At 44.9% G+C, this 9,772-nt stretch overlaps 1 protein-coding gene across 2 annotated transcripts in view; it reads left to right on the forward strand.

Moving 5' to 3' along the window:
• The first annotated feature begins 8,100 nt into the window (after positions 1-8,100).
• Fut10 (fucosyltransferase 10) overlaps positions 8,101-9,772 on the forward strand; it is a 65,006-nt gene continuing 63,334 nt past the window's right edge. The window contains exon 1 of one of the 2 annotated variants that reach the window (XM_028768201.1): positions 8,101-8,219. The gene's annotated coding sequence lies outside the window, so the exon portion shown is untranslated. The remainder of the gene's footprint in view (positions 8,220-9,772) is intronic. The other variant, XM_028768200.1, reaches the window with a different exon arrangement.

Below are 9,772 nucleotides of genomic sequence, written 5' to 3' on the forward strand. Positions count from 1 at the left end.
GTATCAGGTGTAGATAGCTTCTTGGTTAGGTGGGAACCCATCTCTCCCTCTCCCTCTCAGCTCTCTGACTCCTATCTGGTTTGAACCTGTGCAGTCCCCATGCGTTCCACACAGTCTCTGTGAGTTCACACGCCTATCAGCTCAGTTGTGTGTGAAGACGGTTTCCTTGTTGTCACCCATCACCTGCCTCCTCTTCCACACAGATCTGTGAGCTCTGAGAAGGCGGGTTTGAGCAAGACATCCCATTTAGGGTTGAGTGACTGCTCCGAGGTCTCTCACTCGCTGAGTAGCATCCGGTTGTGGGTCTTTCTGCTCGTTCTCATCTCCTACAAGAGAAGCTTCTCTGATGATGACGATGGCTCTGTGGAAGACCCGGATGAAGTGAAGGTGGAAAGAAAAGCCCCCGAGCTGTGGTATTTGCATAAGATGGTGATGTTGATTATTATAGCCTAAGGGATGAAGGACTCATTGGTTTTGTGAATTGTTCTGGGAGTCCTGAGAAAAAGCAAAGGACTGAGTCAGGTGAGCTAACAATTCAGACACTGAAAAGAGCATCTCTCTCGTTTCCCCCCTTCTGCTCTCCCTCTGCAGCTCCGCTCGCTCTGGTCCAAAGGTTAATTTTTTACTTACTATATGTAAATACACTGTAGCTGCCTTCAGACATCCCATAAGAGTGCATCAGATCTCATTACAGAAGGTTGTGAGCCACCATGTGGTTGCTGGGAATTGAACTCAGGAGCTCTGGTAGAGCAGTCGGAGCTCTGGAAGAGCAGTCGGAGCTCTGGAAGAGCAGTCGGAGCTCTGGAAGAGCAGTCTGTGCTCTTAACCACTGAGCCATCTCACCAGCCCGGAAGTAACATCTCTTGCAGGTGCAAGGGTTAATGCCTTGAAAAACAAGCCATCCTGTAACAGGTGTTCTTTTCCAAAGTTAGCGTCCCGCTAGGAAAAATTTAAGGTCGAAAGTGCTGGGCCAGTCGCCTGGCATGTTTTACCTGTTCCAGGACATCGGGCTCAGCCTGCTAGGGGACCCTGACCACTTCTCCTGGGTCTTGCCTGGCAGAATGATGCTTGCTTGTTCTGCTCCAAATCTTCATCCACGTCTACTCACCAGCTCTAGAAACACAGCCGCAGACACAGCTTGGCTTAGCAGATGGTGAAGTATGGCTCTTCTCTAGTAGGAAGTGATTTCCTGAGAACGGAAGGAGTTGCTTAATGTGCACAGGCAGGCCCCTGGACATGCTTATGACACTAGGTTCTGAGGCTGTTGGGAAAGAATAAAAATTGAAAATATGGATAACATAACATGTAGACACCGGAGCACTGTTTTTTTTATTTAAATCTATGTCCTGGCAAGATTTCTGGAACAGTCTATTACCAGGATGGTTTCCTCAGACGTTGGCAAAATAATGATCTGCAAAACTATAGGTGTTCAGGCACCTGAATCTTCCTGGCATAGCATTAAGGAGGAAAGCAGAAAGCCTTGGGGAATGGAAACATGGGAAGAAATTCTTTTTCTTTTTGCCTCTTGTTTATTGATGCCAGGTCTCTAGAAGTGTTTAAAGTCACAGAGGCAAATACAAATTCTGGAAATCTGTAGGCTAAATGGCTAAATTTTAAGCCATTTTTTCATGGTGATGAAACATATAGAAGGTTTATCACTTTACCCAATTAAAGTGTACAAAGCAGTGTCATTAATACACATTATTGAACAGCAGTCACCACCATCTGTCCAACTACAGAATTCTCTCATCAGCCCAGATGACAACATCTGGTAAAACATCCCCAGTCCCCTCTGACTCCACACTCGAGCAAATTTTATTTTACTTTATGCTCCTATGAATTTTGTATTAATAGAATTACACAATACCTTTTCTTTGCATTTTCAAGTATCTGTGTTGTAGCATGTATTGGAATTTCTTTTCCTTTAAAATATGAGTAATAGGGCTAGAGAGATAGCCCAGCTAATAAAGGTTAAGACATACAACAAAAACTATAAAAATATACATAATAGCTTGCTGGGGACAGCATACAATGACAAGGACTGTCTGCAGGAGGCCGGGATGGAGACATTTCAGTAGCCCATGTCAACTCTTTGTAAAAAACAGTTGTTCCCATTTCTCCTAACCTTAGACCTGGATAACAGCTGTATAGATTTTATTTGTACATGGCTGCTTTTCACTTGGCCTTGGTGTGTATAATTATTCTATTATATCTGACTTTCTTACTTCTTTCTCCTTCTGCTCTGGTGAATTCTGTGAGACTAGATATTCCTCGATGTAATGATTCTTAAACAATTAAAAACTGAGGCACAGGGCACAGCACAGCACAGTCCTAGTGGCCCAGGTGCATGCTGTGTGTTCTCATCTTGGAAACAATGCAATAGCTGCACAATTAATGCTTGACTTGTAAAGAAAGTTTGAAGAGATTATTAGAAAATGAAATAGAGCTAGCACTGGGACCCCAAGAAAGAAAAAAATCTATCAAAGTTATGAAATAAGTTCTGCATAACATTTAAGAGTGGTTCCTAGATAAGGAAATATAGAATGCATAAAATCTCATACTAGGAAAACCAAGTCAAAACACTGGGACTCTCAGGAGAGTCATTGTGTGCAATATACAGAAGCAGAAAGCTAGCGAAACTGCTGAGTTAAGGGTTAACTTGACTTCCTGGCCACTGCCTGGCAGCTTTGCCCATGTCATTTATCATTAGAGCTTCACAGGAAAATGCAAGGAGCTGACCTCAGAGCTCTGAGCTCTGAAGTATAAGTTAAAAGTTAAAGTTTAAATAATAAGTTTGCAATTATTCTTTTGGCTACAGGCCTGGGAGTAGGGAAGCTTGAAACTTTGAGGAACAATTGTAATTCTTAATTCTTTGTGGGATGTGGTTATTCCTTTGAAATTGATTTGGCAATGATTATACAATGTCTTTTTTTTCTGCCTGCTTTTGGAATATCAATAAAAGAATGGGGCAAGAAAAAGGCAAGAGATGATGAGAAGGGCATGTGAAGAGTGAGTGAAGAGAGAATGTGAGGTGTGTATGGAGAGTGTGTGTGTGTGTGTGTGAGGGAAAGGAGAGTGCATGTGGTGTGTGTGAGGTGTGTGTGAAGAGTGTGTGTGAGAGTGAGAAGGGTACGCACAGGGGTGTATAGGAGTATGGGAGTCCAAGAAAAGAAAAGTGCACAGGAGAAAAGCAGAGTGCACAGGAGAATGCAGAGAGTGTGTAGCCTCAAGCTGTGAGTGAATGATCAAGAAAGAAATCAGTGAGAGAGAAGAGAGAGAAACTTTAAGCCTTGAAAAATTGCCTGTCAGCTTGTACCCAAAAAGTAGTCTGTTGTCTATTTATTATTCGCCTTCCAGATATCCCTGCTTCCAGTTGAGAACTCTGATCCTGTGTCGAGGCTGGATCCTGGCAATAGCTGGGCCTGATGCCTGACAGTATATACCTGAAAGCTGAGGACTTTAAGGCTGTAGTGGGAGGAGCTACAGTTTGAGACCCTATTAGGAAGTACAGTGAGTTCAAGGCCAGCCTGGGCCACAAGATGAGACTAAAAAGTATCCCATCATAAGTGAATATCATATTCTGTTTATCTATATGTGTTTTGATATTTGGTTTTTTACTATTAAAAATAAATATTTTTCATACAACATATTCTGATTATGGTTTCCTCCCCTCATTTCTTCCCAGCTCCTCCCTCCTTTCCTACCCACACAATCCACACTCTTTCTCCCTCTCATTAGAACACAAACAGACACCTAAAATAATATTAAATAATAATAATAATTATTATTATTGTGCCCTTCCCTCTGCCTTGAGCGGGCCTGAGAGACCTTGTTTACCACAATAGACCAAACAATAGGACTCTGGAGGCATTGCCTGCCTTGGCATTGCCGGCCTTGGCGCCTCCTTGGCTGCCCTGTAGCCTGGTACACAAGCTGAGAAGAATAGACTGCCTGCTGAGCTTGCCTTGACATCTCCAGGCCCACAATTAAGTATGGATCCCTCTCACCTCCAGCAGGATGGTTTCCGCTCACCCCCAGCGCTCACCCCCAGTCGGCTGAAGCAAGAAGGAACTCTGGGGGTGGGGGTGGGTTATCCCCTTTAAATTAGAAGCTGAACATTAAAGCATTGAGCCTCGATCAGAAACCTTTGTCCTGGTTTCATCTCTTCCCACCCTCTTGTCCCTCTTCCATTCCCAGCCTCTCTTTCAGGTGAACCCGGTTGACTGTAGCCGATGGCCCTCAACAAATAATAATATAAATAAGAACAAACAAACCAAGATAGGAGAAAAAGAAAAAGCAGAAAAAAAAGAGCCAAAAGAAAAAGCACAAGAAACACATACAAACTCTGAGACACAAATATTTGTACACACAGAAACCCCATAAAACTATGAAATCAGAAACTATAGTCTATAAGCAAAAGCACTGTAAGGCATCTTAGTTAGGGTTTTACTGCTGTGAACAGATACCATGACCAAGGCAACTCTTATAAGGATAACATTTAATTGGGGCTGGCTTACAGGTTCAGAGGTTCAGTCCATTATCATCAAGGCAGGAACGTGGCAACTTCCAGGCAGACATGGTGCAGGAGGAGCTGAGAGTTCTACATCTTCATCTGAAGGCTGCTAGCAGAATACTGACTTCCTGGTAGCTAGGATGAGGATTTTATAGCCCACACCCACAGTGACAAGCCTACTTCAAGAGGGCTACACCTTCTAATCAGGCCACTCTCTGAGTTGAGCATATACAAACCATCACATAAGGGGAAAAAAAAAACCAGCCAGGCCGTGGTGGTGCATGCCTTTAATCCCAGCACTTGGGAGGCAGAGGCAGGCAGGATTTCTGAGTTCGAGGCCAGCTTGGTCTACAGAGTGAGTTCCAGGACAGCCAGGGCTACACAGAGAAACCCTGTCTCGAAAGACCAAAAAAAAAAAAAAAAAAAAAATCCAGTTTGTTCAGTTTGTTTTGGCAATCTACTGCAGGCATGGGCCTGCCATTAAGTGTGGTTTGTGTACCCAGTGAGACTATGTTGGAGGAAAAAAAAATCCTTTGTGAGTAATTATCTTCTGGGCTAGTAAATAACCCAGTAAAATAACATGAATTACACTTATCTCTATCTAGCTTCAAATGAATGAGACCCAAACTATGATTTATTAAGCTCTGCACAATTACTGGGGGATAATTCCTCATCTAAATCTCTAATGCTAGTCTGGCTACTTCCCCAACTATATTCTCCAAATACTTGCTGTTTGAATCTTCCTGGTTATTTCTGCTCCAGCAGCCTGGGGAGGCATTTCACTGGGGGTGGGGGGTTGGGGGTGGGGTGGGGGAGTTGTGCTGGGTTCCATCATGGCTAATGGATAAGTCCACACTCTCCTCTTCCTCCCACCCCCTCCACTCTTTCTCTCCCTCCCTCGTGTCCCACCCTGCCCCCTCCCACATACTTAATTTCAGTCCCTATAAACCCAAGCTGGGTACATTTTTCACTATGTGAAGTGTGAGACAAAACAAACAAACACAACAACACTGTGAATCTCCTGTCTCTGCAGCTTCTTCATTTAAATCTACCTCACTGGACAAAAGTGGGGTATATACTTTTTTAATATTTTTCACCAAGCAAATTTTCTGTCTAGATTTGTGATGTATTTCCTTGGGCATGCCAAGCTGTTATGGAGTAGGGAAGACACGTTTATCATCTTACTGGCTTTTTGTTTAACTGAAAAGAGCTGCCATGTAACAAAAGAGCTTCTAACCTGTGTCCTGGTTCTTTTACTGGCAGGAGATCCTGGGGACGAGATTCGGTTTATTTTTACAATCTGATACATTTTGTACTTGTTTTTTTCCGAGTTTTTCTAAGTTCTATCTGCTCCCTTCCCCCACCCCCCAAAAGGGTAAAAGATACCATTGGGCGCAGTTACTATTCAGCCTGAGATCTAAAGGTATAAAAGTTCAGTATGTGGGAAGTTGCTAGAGGGATAGTTTTAGTGAATACTTCATACCTGCATGAAGCATCATGAATATTCTACAGCTGGTTAAAAGGCTTTCCTTTCTTTTTGTCCTAGTTTGCGTTCTGTTGTTAGGGATAAAACTCCAAGAGCAAAAGCAACTTGGGGAGGAAAGGGTTTTTAATCACTTTACAGTTGATAGTCCGTTGGGAAGGGAAGTCGGGGCAGGAATTTGAAACAGGAACTAACGCAGAAGCCATAAAAGAACATTGCTGCTGCCTTCCTCTTCTGACTACCTTTCTTGTACCTCCCAGGACCATCTGTTCAGGCATGCCACATCCCACAGTGCACTGGGCCCTTCCACATCTATCTTTGGTCAAGAAAATGTTGCCCTGCTCCATACTTGCTTACAGGCCAACATGATGGAGACATCTTCTTGGTTAAAGTTCATCCTTCCAATTGACTCTAGTTTGTGCCAAGTTGACAAACAACAACAACAACAACAACAATACCCAACCAGTACACTTTAAAAAATAGTTTAGATAGTGTCTCACTATGTATCCCAGGCTAGCCTTGAACTCACTAGCCTTCTATCTCAGTCTCCTGAGTGCTGGGATTATAGGCATGCTTCACAACAATCAGGTCCAATTTCTTATTACATTAATAATAATAAAAACACCTCTTCAAATTTTAGATCCCTTTTGGAGTGAAGCACTTTCTTTAGGCTAAGTGTGAACACTTAGCACAACGGCTGTGGATTCAATACTGAGCACCACAGACAGCGAATATTATAAGGTTATTTCTCAGCTGGACAAGTTCTGTTTTCTCTGTGAAGCCCCGGCTGTCCTGGAACTCACTCTGTAAACCAAAGTTCTGTTTTCCTAAGGATCAGCTACAGGTCTCCTGACTGACCTTTCAGCCTCAAGAATGATCAATCAGAGAGCACATGATGCTTTTTATTTGTGTCTGTACTGAGATAGCATATAGTGTCCGGCAGTGGTGGCACACGCCTTTAATCCCAGCACTTGGGAGGCAGAGGCAGGCAGATTTCTGAGTTTGAGGCCAGCCTGGTCTACAGAGTGAGTTCCAGGACAGCCAGGGCTACACAGAGAAATCCTGTCTTGAAAAACAAAACAAAACAAAACAAAACAAAAACGATAGCATACAGTAACTAATTCAGGCAAATAAATGTAGTATTACTGTTCTCTCTTTTTTTTCCCTCCAGTCATTGTGTACCACATTGTTCCAAGGTCAGTGCCACAGTACCACGGTGGTCTTGTTAAAAAAACAAGCAAACAAGCAAGCAAGCAAGCAAGCAAACAAAAAACAAAAATCTCCCCACCCCCTAAAGAAACCAAACCAGCTCACTTCAAGCCAGGCGGTGCATGTCATTAATCCCAGCACCCAGGAGACTGAAATAGATGGATAATGAATTGAAGGCCAGCCTGGGCTATATAGTGAGATACTACACAAAATAGAGGCAATCACATTCTGAATTGGAGGCCAGCTACGGAGGGAGGTCTAGGACAGCCAGTGGAAACCCTGTTTTGAAAACCCCAAACCAACCAACCAAATAAATAAAAAATTGAAAACAACTTCAAGTGCTGGCTTTCTTTAACTAGCCGTGGCTGAGTAACATACCTGTTCTGATTTGAATATGAGCACTCATAGTATTTGAAACTGGGAGCCCCTACATTTCCATAAGGGGTCGAATCTCATTAGTGAGGACTGATTTAGTTACCATGGTCCCAGCACCTTGGCACCAGGAACTTACAGCAGGCGTGCCAATCTAAGACGCTGAGACCAAAGCAACCCAGTTGGGAGCCTTGGTTTAATGAAATTGGAAATTGCCTTTGTGCTTCAGTCCTCTTGGCTAGTGAGAGCGGTCTCCAGTGACTTAAAAGGACACCAGGACCCTTCCTTTCAAGTGGGCTTTTATAGAGAACTTGCCAGAATTTCCAGGACCTGATGTGTTCCTTAGCCAATAGCGCTGAAAGGTACCAGTGAGGGGCGGTCCAGAGTGTTTTTGAAGCCCGACCGCTAGCTTTTAAACACCGCATCCACGAAAACGTGGATCCCGGATCTCGCAGGCTGACCGCGGCAGGATGATCCGGGAGCTGCGCCTGCCATTCCATGGAGCCTTCTCCGGGTCTCCCCTAGAGCTCAGGCGCGTAAATAGAAAGTGAGGACTCTGGGGAGCGGGTAGAGCGTCCCCCATCCCCTGAGAATGGTTGAAGTACTGTGCTGGGGACTTGTTTTGATGCCCTGATGCCTAAGGTGAGTCTCCTGCTGCCGGTGGAGACTAGGGCGCTGTGCAGAAGTGGACTGTAAGAGGAGACAGTTTGTTGGGCCCTGGCGAAGCACCCGAGTCTGCTGGGAGGAGGTGGGGGTGGGATCCTGGAAACCTTAAGCAAGGTTTTCTGGAGCCAGAAACTGGGACGCAAGTCTATCCGGCCGCGGAGAGCAAAGTTGGGAGCAAGTGGCCCTGGAGCCTTGGGCTGGGGAACCGGGAGGAGCGTGGTATCCCGAGGGTCTGATTTAGTACCGAGCTGGAGCTGGAACTCAGCTTCCTTCCCAAGGCCCCAGGCAAAAGTCTCAAGGCCCTGCTGTGTTGAGAACTGTGGCTCGGACCTGGATGCTGCTTCCTTAGAAACACTTGTTGATAGAAGTTGCGCCCAGCAGTAGCGTTTTGACTTTCCGGAAGTGGATACATTGTGCATTTAGTAGATAGTTCCGAAGAGCCGGCATCAGAGCGGGCTTTGATTATCCACACATAAGTCTTTCTTAGAGCATTTGTAGCCTGCTAGGGCACTTAAAATACGACTCATTCCGTATTACAAGATATAGAACTTGTGACTTTTAATGACATTTGGTTGGAATTTTTCCATTATTCGTTAACTGATAGCAAATCTTACACAAAATGCCTTTTTCTTAACATAACAGCTCTAGTAGATTAACCTCCTAAACACTCACACGATGCCCCGAAACGGCGCTTAGAATAGTGGATGAAGGACTGACTGACTTGTGGTGTGGAATGTATGCAACCCGGATAGGTCGTGTTTTGAATAAGGCTAGCCGATGCTCAGGACCGTAATGCCTGCAAATGCAGCCTTCCTATCTTCCTTCGGATGAGGTGCACCATTCCTCACACGAGGAGGACCAGTCTTGGGCTTGCTGGAGATGTCATCTGACAATCTAGAATCTTGTTTCCCTTTGCTTCACCATACTCTCAGATGGAGTTCTTTCAGGTAGTGCCTGAATTGGTTTCGCCATTGAATAATCAGCTCAATTGTTTGAACACTGAATTTTCCACCTAACAGCATACAGAGTACTCTATTTCAGGGTTAGAATTACCTCTCAAATGTTTTCTGAGATGTGTGTAGCGCTCCTTTGCTGTTAGGTCTCAAACCGTGACAAGGGGCTAACATATCAAAGTTGAGGTTGGCAGCCTTGTTCTCCCAGCATCCCTCAGTACCTACCTGTTACAGTGTCCTCCTGGCTGGCATACCCAGCTCTCTACCCTAATCTCCAGTGAGCAGTCCTTCCCTCAGCTGCTCTGCCCTGTATAAATCAGTCATTTTGGCTATGCCACCCCCCCCCCCGCCAGTTTTGCCTCTTGGTCTCCTGACTCTACTTTTTCTGTTCCCCCATCTCCTCCTGTGTCCTGGCTCAGTTTACCAGTCATGTCCACTCTGGACTCTCCCAGCTGTCCCTGTCTTGGGCTATGCTCTCCCTCATCTCTCCAATAAGCCTTCTCCATCTTACCTAGGAGAGGTAATCTCCTCCCTTTCTCCCCCCCCCCCCCCCCCCCTCCCCTCCTCTCCTCTCCT

This window comes from Grammomys surdaster, unplaced genomic scaffold, assembly GCF_004785775.1.
Source record: "Grammomys surdaster isolate TR1022 unplaced genomic scaffold, NIH_TR_1.0 185, whole genome shotgun sequence".
In the NCBI taxonomy this organism is placed as follows: Eukaryota; Metazoa; Chordata; class Mammalia; order Rodentia; family Muridae; genus Grammomys; species Grammomys surdaster.